The sequence below is a fragment of the Astatotilapia calliptera genome, chromosome 2 (genome assembly GCF_964374335.1).
Source record: "Astatotilapia calliptera chromosome 2, fAstCal68.1, whole genome shotgun sequence".
NCBI classification, from domain to species: Eukaryota; Metazoa; Chordata; class Actinopteri; order Cichliformes; family Cichlidae; genus Astatotilapia; species Astatotilapia calliptera.
The window spans coordinates 15512690-15522343 of NC_137423.1; positions in this window are offsets into that span (position 1 = coordinate 15512690).

Below are 9654 nucleotides of genomic sequence, written 5' to 3' on the forward strand. Positions count from 1 at the left end.
GGAGATAGGAGACTCATTTGGTTTCGAGTCATTCTAGCTCCTACATGCTGCATTACTCTAATCAAGGTTCTTGTACTTTCCCCTATCAGTCTACAGGATTGGATATCAGAGGTGCTGAACCTGGTTGTATCTTTTTCAGGGATGGAAACGATACTGCTTTGATCCAAAATGCTTTGGTATTAGATGTCAGAAGTTGTTTGACAAGTTATATTGGATCGTGCCTGCACTGTGAGAGTAAAAAAAAAGAAAAAGAAAAAACACCAGATTTTAACTCATAAATGACCCTATGAAAAAATGGGTTGATTGTTTTTCTTTTCCAGTTAAATTTTTTACTGTTTTGAAAAGAACAGTTTATTAGTTGTTTTTGAGGAAAGACAACTCAAGGTAATTCAGTAACAACAAAGGAAGCAATGACATTTCACCAGTAGGAGGAAGCAGTGAACCAAACTGTGTTGAGTCTGCCAAATAGAAAAAGGATAGATGTTTGTGTTTGAGCAAGGTTCAAGGTTACTTTATTTATACCCATAGGTAAATTAGCTTTGCAGAAAAATTATAGCATTTGGCATCCCTTCATAAAACACACACCTATTGAAACCGGACAGGCACATATTTGGTAATTAGATAAGATGAATCAAATATGTGCCTCTTCAGTAAACCTAGTAGCTTTCAAAGGAAAGGTTTTGCACTCTAATGGAGGGATATTTTCGCAGGCTGTTCTTTTTTTAATGACCTGCATAAAACAGCAGGGTTAGAACGAAGAAGAAGAAAGAAGTAAGATGTGCATTTTGTAGTCCATCTTCTGCACATTGTAATTTCAACAAAGTGGACGTCCGGCGTAACATCGTTTAACCCTCTGGGGTCCAGGGTATAATTGGCCGTTTTTGACTACTTTTGATTTTACCTCTATATTTTACCTTTAAAAACTGTTTATCTTGCCTTGTTTGGTATCATTACTTTCAGCACAACCTAAAATATCTGAATTTTTTTCATTTTGGCATACTATATTAGCACAATTGATCTATATTCAGATAAAAAATTCAAAATCCGAGTAGAAAAAAGTTATATTTTTTTACTGTAAAACCCACAAACCTGTTTAACGAATCATTTTCATAACTTGAAATGCAAATACAAAAGTTATATGGTACTATTTACCTAAAAATGCAGCCAAGGCCTCAGGCGTTTTTTATATAATAATAATTTAATAATAAATTAAATCTATATACAGAACAATCAGGTGTTCTGCATCAAATAAGAAGGCACACAAATTATTTGTGCCAGTCCAAAAAATAGTTTGTGTTCAGTATAAGACAGAGGAGAACAGCACAGGCCTAAACCCTGCAGGTCTGACAACAGGAGGTGCATCAATCCAGTTTTCCATGTGGGAACAGCGTTTACACTGGAATCTGCCTTTGATGGCTTTTTTGGAGCAAATGTGACATTCAGCAGTATAACTGACACACAAGACAATAACTACACAACACACTAACTATAGCCTGCAAACACACTAAACGTCACTAATGTCTCACATATGAAAACTCGCTCTCTCTCTCTCTCTTTCTTTCGCTCGCCCGCTTTCCTTCCCTGGTGTCACTCCTAAAACTTCCCCTTCTCCCTAAACAACCAAGTGCCACATGTTGCCATATCATTTTTTTGATTGGCTGACATGGTAAATTTTAACACCAATAGGGAAGGGGTGCTTTTTCTTTTTTTCACTCACAAGCAGAGAGTGTTTGCTAGCACTGTAAACACAGTTTTTACTGTTCTTCCTGTTGTAAACACCACTGTTTTGTTCAGAAAAAAACATAGCGTGTATTTTTTTATCATAACTCTGGTTTTACGTGGCCCATCGACACAATTCAAAAACTGGTATATAGTTTGAAGTCCACACTTTCTACCCAAGTTAAAATGGAGACTCTGAGTCTGCATCTTGTAGCTGTGTCGTCTTAAATTGGTCATGTGATTTTGATGCACTGGCACATCCCTCGACCCCAGAGGGTTAAGAATACTAGTATACGTTTGTTTCAGTTCTCAGCGCACAGCTCCTCTCGTCTCCTCCTTGTGCGGAGGTACATTTGAAAAGCACTCAGTATTCTCTGGTCATGTCCGAAGATTGTGTCAGTCAGTGCAGCATACAGAGTAAAGACAAACAGAGTGCTTGGATTTTGAACATTTTTGGAGACTGAATGTTTTTTTTAAAGAACAATAAGGTAAGTTATCAAACTTGTATTAAATGTTTACATTTGTACCTCACTGCTCCTGACATTACCTAAAGTTCGTTAAAGTTAGCTCACTAATGCTAACTGACTTAGCTAATTGTTGCTACAATTTTGCCTCAGTCAGAAATATTATAATTCAGATCAGTACATTTACATATTTTTGTATCTATAAAAAGGAAGCTGACACTGTCGAGACTTTATCAAAGGTGTAAGCATCACAGCAGATGCCTTTGTGTCAAAGTAGCTGAAGATAAAACACAGAAAAACATGAAGGTGATTTTCCTGGACTGGGATTTTATAAAAATATTCTACAGTACATCAAAAACGAAAGAAAACCATTAACCACCATATGAACATTACCTCTGAAGTTACAGCGGTTTTATTAGAGACACAGCTAAGCGTTTAGCATTTTGCATAATTTTAAAAAGTTTAAATTTGTTCAGAAGCCTATTGAACAGCAGAAATTAGGCTTTCTTTTCAGAAGTAAGTAAAAGGAAAAAAAAAACATCAGCCGACAGCGCTGTAAATAATGGTAGTCTTGTGCGTAACAACCAAGCAAATAATGCAGAAAACAGATTTCGGGGATAGACGGGAAACTGTTCTTGAAGTATACAGAGAGAGAGAAAGAGAGAGAGAGAGCTGTGCATGAAGTGTGATTTTATTGTGGTGGAAGCAAAACAGCAAAAGCAAGAGGGAATTCATAACGATGTTTATGTGAAGCTTAGTTTGTATCTTCTTTTGCTGCTGGTTCGGTCAATATTGTTTGGAGAGAGATCAAACTAACAGCTTTAGAATCAGCGCAAAAAGGGCATAAACACAAAGCGCGGACCCGCCGAAACATCATAATCAGTGAGATGTCGCCTTTCTCACCCCGACTGTGTCCGTGCCGTCGGGTGAGAAAGGCGACGTCTCACTGATTCTGATCCGTTGGTGGGTCCGCACTTTGTGTTTACGTCTTTGTGCAGAATCCGTGTACCTGCTCTCATTTACTGTTTTAGCTGTTTGGTGGTTGTCAAAATTTTGTGACGTTTCACCTGAGATTCTGGAATTTCGGGCAAAATACATTTATATAAAAAAATCGATTCAGGATTTTAATGAATCGATATCACGTTATCCAAGCCAGAGTCGATTTTAATCGATGAATCGATTATTAAAACCCACCCCTAGATTTAACCATCAGAAATAACGCTATAGATAGATATAAAACTTACATTTTTTTTCTAAAAATGTAAGGTATATTTTGTAGAATAAATTTTAAAAGCTAAAACACAAATATTCAGATAACATAAGTTTAGTATAAAGGATTAAGAGGGTTAAGCAATGAGTGGTTTCATCCGGATGGAGTAGTCTCACTGGAAGTAATACATGCTTTTCCTGGATTTTTAGTTTGGCTTCTTAAGTTGTTTTTGGGATTAGGTTTCCTTTCAATCTTGAGTTACCATCACGGTCAAAAAGAACCTAGACAGACAGATATTTCCTGTGACAGGAGGATGTGAAGAGGTGAATCAATTACGCTCAGACAGCAACATGCTGGGGAGAATATAGACTGGTTAAGACATAGAGAGGCTAGAAAAAAACAGCACGGAGCAGAGTGGTGGAGGCCCGGAATAAGGAGGAGTAAAAGGAAATGCAGAGGAGAGAATCAATACACTTGGTTCAATAGGGCGATTGGACTGGGTTTTGCTAAAAAGGAGACTTATTAATGTGTGTGTAGGAATGAATATGTGTACTATAGTGTGTTTAGACTCATGGTTCTGGGTAGTTGGGTGGATTATACAGGGTGGGCCATTTATATGGATACACCGTAATAACATGGGAATGGTTGGTGATATTAAAGTCCTGTTTGTGGCACATTAGTATATGTGAGGATCAGTGTTGGGGAGTAACGGAATACATGTACCGCCGTTACGTATTTAAAATACAAAATATGAGTAACTGTATTCCGTTACGGTTACCGTTTAAAAAGGTGGTATTCAGAATACAGTTACTTTGTTGAAATAAATGGATTACACTGCGGTACTTTCCTGTTTCATATTGTCGCGGGTCAGGACTGTTTGGGTTTTGTTTGACAGCTACGTTCTGTTGTTCCAGGCGGCAGCGTTATGGTTGCCATGGTTACAGGGCGACGCTCTCTCTGCGACTGTGTGTTTCCTGGGTGAGAGAGCGCCTTTTTGTTGTTGTTGTTGTTGTGCTAAGCTAACAGGCAGAATGCTACAAGCATAGCCCTAAAGAATGTAGCATCATGGGCAGTGTAGTCCGTGTTGCAGGGAGAATGGACTGCCATACCCGTTATGTGTCTGTGAGCGCGAGGAGGGAGAAAAAGGATAGTAGAAAGGTACGAGTTGTCATCGAGCAAAAACGGGAGCTGGAAGCATGTAAATATAATAATAACCACTTCAGCCAAGAAGAGTGCCTGACGAGCCCAGTTGTAAGTAAGCTATTAAGACTCGACTGTACACCGTGTTCGTGTTTTGTGTTTTCCTCCAAAAACAATAAGTTCCGTTGGAGCAGTCTTTCAACGCCTCTCTGTCTCTGGCAAGAAAAGTTGACCCACACAACAAAGTAAAGCTATTTTTCGGCTACGAGCAGACAGGGACCGCGCCGTATTAGTCAGAGGTCCCTTTACTACAGTTCGGAGTCGCGGACCTTCAGTAATAGTAATAAATCACACAGCAATAGTACATTCACGTAGTTGTAAAAAGCATGATAATATATTAAGTAATCCAAAGTATTCAGAATACGTTACTGTCATTGAGTAACGTAACGGAATACGTTACAGAATACATTTTGGGGCATGTATTCTGTAATGGAATGCATTTTAAAAGTAACCTTCCCAACACTGGTGAGGATGCAAACTCCTCAAGTTGGGTGGTGACCATGGTGGCCATTTAGAAGTCGGCCAACTTGGATACAACTTTTGTTTCTTCAATAGGAAGAGGGCCATGTGACACATCAAACTTATCGGTAATGTCACAAGAAAAACAAAGGTGTGCTTGGTTGCAACGTAACTTTATTCTTTCATGAGTTATTTACAAGTTTCTGACCGCTTATAAAATGTGTTCAATGTGCTGCCCATTGTGTTGGATTGTCAATGCAACCCTCTTCTCCCACTCTTCACACACTGATAGCAGCACCGAAGGAGAAATGCCAGCACAGGCATCCAGTATCCGTAGTTTCAGGTGCTGCACATCTCGTATCTTCACACCATAGACAATTGCCTTCAGATGACTCCAAAGATAAAAAAAAAAAAAGTCTAAGGGGGTCAGATCGGGAGACCTTGGGGCCCATTTAACTGGCACGACGACCAATCCACTTTCCAGGAAACTGTTCATCTAGGAATGCTCGGACCTGGCACCCATAATGTGGTGGTGCACCATCTTGCTGGAAAAACTCAGGGAACGTGTCAGCTTCAGTGCATAAAGAGGGAAACACATCATCATGTAGCAATTTCAAATATTCAGTGGCCTTGAGGTTTCCAAGGCAGCACGGTGGCACGGTGGTTAGCACTGTTGCCGCACAGCAAGAAGGTCCTGAGTTCAATTCCAACATCAGGCCGGGGTCTTTCTGTGTGGAGTTTGCATGTTCTCCCCGTGTTTGCGTGGGTTCTCTCCGGGTACTCCGGCTTCCTCCCACCGTCCAAAGACATGCAACTTGTGGGGATAGGTTAATTGGATAATCCAAATTGCCACTAGGTGTGAATGTGAGTGTGAATGGTTGTCTGTCCCTATGTGTTAGCCCTGCGACAGACTGGCGACCTGTCCAGGGTGTACCCTACCTCTCGCCCTATGACAGCTGGGATAGGCTCCAGCGACCCTGAAAAGGATAAGCGGAAGCGAATGAATGGATGGATTGAGGTTTCCATTGATGAAGAATGGACCCACTATCGTTGTACCCCATTTACCACACAAAACTATCACTTTTGTTGTTCCAACAGTCTTGGAGAGATCCATCCAATGTGGATTAGTGTCAGACCAATAGCGGTGGTTTTGTTTGTTAACTTCACCATTCACATAAAAGTTTGCCTCATCACTGAAAAAAATCTTCTGCGTGAACTGAGGGTCCCATTCCAATTTTTGTTTTGCCCATTCTGCAAAGTCTGTGCGCCGATCTGGGTCATCCTTGTTGAGATGCTGCAGTAGCTGGAGTTTGTAAGGGTGCCATTTGTGAGTAGCTAATATCTGCCGAATGGATGTTCGACTAATGCCACTCTCCAGTGACATGCGGCGAGTGCTACGCTGTGGGCTCTTGCTTAATGAAGCTAGGACAGCCAGTGATGTTTCTTCATTAGTGACAGTTTTCTTGCGTCGACATTTTGGCAAATCTAACTCTGAACCAGTTTCACGAAACTTAGCAAGCAGTTTGCTAACTGTAGAATGGGAGGTGGGTGGTCTTGTAGCATTGAAATCTGCTGCAATGAACCGGTTACTGCGTTTACCAGATATCAACACAATTTCGATCCGCTCCTCACGTGTTAACCTCCTCGACATGTCAATGGCTGTGAACAAAGAGAATCTTGTAAATAACTCATGAAAGAATAAAGTTACGTTGAAACCAAGCACACCATTGTGTTTCTTGTGACATTACCAATAAGTTTGATGTGTCACATGGCCCTCTTCCTACAGATTGAAAGAGAAGAAAGGGGAGGTGGGCAGGGTAAGTTTAAAAAACAAATCATTCAATAGCAACAGAGAGATAGGAAGGGACAACAAATCAAGCCCACCCCGAGGCCGATTCAGTCATTCAGAATTTATTTTCTCTAATTGAGTCACATCTTTTTATTTAATATGAATCACTTTAGATCTGCTCTTACTCTTGTTGTTGGCTGTTTGTTGGAACTGTGTTTACATGGCAATGAAAAAATTCGTATCTGACCTTTTCTTATTGTAATGATGTAAATTAACCCAACTTTCTTTGCACTGAACTTGACTGAACCCATTTGCCTAACAAGTAACCCACGAGTGACTCCTAATCACTTGTGTTTATACACTGCTGTACATCCATCAGATACAGTGCAGGAAACAGATTGTCAGTAGCCGTGTTCTGTAATTTATGTGTAGATAGTGCTAGGGGATTGCACTCCATCCTGCAGTCTTTCTTTTTTTCCCCTGTTCTTCTGCAATTTTTAATCTGGAAGTCTGGTGGAGAACCCCTTTTAACCTCTTAACATCCAACAGTGGACCACTTCAGGGTAATGGCAGGGTTAGGCTGCATTGTAGCCACCTATAAAACATGCATAGTTTGAGAAGCTCGACCATATCTTTCTAGTCAAATTTGAAATGCATTTTGACCTTTATTCTGCTTAACAATTCCTCTACTTTAAATATTTTCTATGGGCGTTTCAAATAAGCAAAAAATAACCCCAAAATCATATGTTGGATTAGATCAGTGTTTCCTAACCACTGTGCCGTGGAAGATTATTTGGTTTCTTTTTTTTTTTTGGTTTTGGTGTAATGTATTGGAGGTAATAACTTTGAGTATACAGGATACATGGATGATGGTTAGGGTGCAGTTGCTTTTACACCTGTGGTTCATGAATGGAAATTAATCTGACCTGCAAATTTGGATTCATCAACACTAGGGCACAAAGGTTTTAAGGATTTGCTTGGCAGTTCATTCAACCAAGAAATATTCTCTTAATTGATAATGCTGGTCCATTAAATAAACAACAGATTATTTGGTTTCATCTGATTGGTACTCTAAGCCAGCGATCCCCAACACCCGGGCCGGTAACGGTCATTTGAGGCTCGGGTGAGAAATTCATGGTTTTCAGGGTTTTTAGCGTTACTTTTTTAATTGCTTTTAACTCTGTTTCCCTGGGTCTTTTCCCGTGTGTTATGAATAAATCATCTTCTTTTTGGTACCAGTTCTGGTTTTATTTTGTTGTATTTATCCGTGACACCTTAAAGGCCGTGAAAATATTGTTGGACATAAAATCATCTTCTTTTTGGTACCAGTACTGGTTTTATTTTGTTGTATTTATCCATGACACCTTAAAGGCCGTGAAAATATTGTTGGACGTAAAACGGTCCGTGACGCAAAAAAGGATGTGGACCGCTACTCTAAGCGACCAGCGTGAGTAACGGGCAGAACAATTACATTCCCTTCCACTAGAGGGCAGTACAACTTCTTTCTCCAGTTAAGTGGGTTGCCAGCTGCCAGTAAATTGGAAGAAGAAGAAGAAATTACATAGCCATGCTGCGAGTGAGACAATGCAGCACATAATATCGATAGGTAAATATTTGGGGGGAAAAAATAGTCAGTCTCACCTGATGTGTTTTTTGTGTAATTATTGTAATGGGAAATATGTGCCTTGGCTCCAAAAGGTTGGGAAACACTGGATTAGATGTAAGGCTAATCCTTAAGGCTAAATAAATAGGTCACTACCAGCAGATCGTTGGAAAAAGGTTAAGCCCCTTACAACTTGTCATGATCCTGGGTCTTTTGACCCAGCGTTTTAAGTTTGAGTTTATTTTGTTCATTAGGTTATCTAAGTTCATTTGGTTATTAGACTCCTTGTGTTTTCTTCCCCTGTATTTAAGTTTCCCCTCACCCTTCGTGTTTCATGCTGCGTGTCTTATGTTATCAAGTTTGTATTATCATGTCTGTCTCATGTTTCCTGTTTTATTTTGAAGGAGTTGTGTGTTCTTTGTTCATTGTATTTAGTTTCACTTCCCTTGTCCTGTCATTAGGCTCATGTCAGTCAGCTGTTTCTCCATGTGTTCCCACTTCCCCTAATCACCTCCTGTGTATTTAAGTCCTCTGTTTTCAGTGTGTGATTGTCAGGTCGTCTGTTGTCCACGCCATGTTTCCCATGCTTCCGAGTTCCTTGTCTAGGTTTTTCTTATTGTTTGTTTAGATTTCCCAGTTTAGGTTTGTGTTAATTTTGCTTCAGTTTGCCTTGCCCTTTGTTTGCACCTTTTTTACCAGCCATATTAAACGGCTCGCTTTTGGTTAACATTCAAGTTTTGTTCCCTGTTCCTTGGAGTCTGCATTTTGGGTCCTTTTTTCAATTCATACAGTCTGCCCTCGCCAGACTGTGACACTACTGGTACTTTAGTTTTGTATATTTTCATATGTAATTAACCCGATTAGGTATAAGCCATCATTTATTAACCCAAGCCCAAGTTTTGAAGGAAAAAGGTGCTTTTCTACACTGAGGATTTGGGAGAGAAATTTTCAAAAGCCAAATATTACATAGTCTGATAGTTTTAGGCTTCTCAGGATTAATGGCTGTGGCGGAGGTGTGGTCCCGGGCGTGGCTGCAGGGGAGGAGTGGTGCAGTGGGCTCAACGGGGCGGTGCTGGAGATGCCGGCGAGAACAGCTGATGGCGATTTGGACTGATAATGATTTCCTTCCGTTTTTATAGTAAGACGGAGAGGAGCGGAGGGAGAGGGAAATCAGCTGGGACCGACAGCTGTCAGACTGTGTTTATATCAT